Below are 362 nucleotides of genomic sequence, written 5' to 3'. Positions count from 1 at the left end.
TGTGAAACAACAATAACTCAGAACAGACTTTTATTGTGAAACAACAAAAAAAAAGTAACGATTAAATCTGACAACTCTAATTTTACATCAGACACAGCGTTACTGCGGTTAGCCGCTAGAAGACAGGTCTCTGTCGTAGGCTAAATGTCTATCGTTTCTACCGTGTACCGTTTATATCACGCATTCCTAGTGCCTACCAAACGACCCCCGCGCCCCCTCAAAAACTGTTGGTACAAGCTGCACTCAGACATGTCTCCGTCCCTCCCATCAGACGCGTCTCCGTCCCTCCCATCAGACGCGTCTCCGTCCCTCCCTTCAGACGCGTCTCCGTCCCTCCCATCAGGCACGTCTCCGTCCCTCCC

General features: G+C 50.0%; 1 protein-coding gene across 1 annotated transcript in view; it reads left to right on the top strand.

Annotated features, from left to right (window-relative positions):
* The window catches only part of rars1 (arginyl-tRNA synthetase 1), a gene marked incomplete at its 3' end in the record, with an annotated part of 26,332 nt that overhangs the window by 3,688 nt on the left and 22,282 nt on the right, over positions 1-362 (top strand).

Source organism: Nematolebias whitei, chromosome 14 (genome assembly GCF_014905685.2).
Source record: "Nematolebias whitei isolate Nwh7 chromosome 14, NemWhi1, whole genome shotgun sequence".
Taxonomy (NCBI): Eukaryota; Metazoa; Chordata; class Actinopteri; order Cyprinodontiformes; family Rivulidae; genus Nematolebias; species Nematolebias whitei.
The sequence above is the reverse complement of the archived record's forward strand: the minus strand, read 5'-3'. Positions and strand labels throughout refer to the sequence as shown.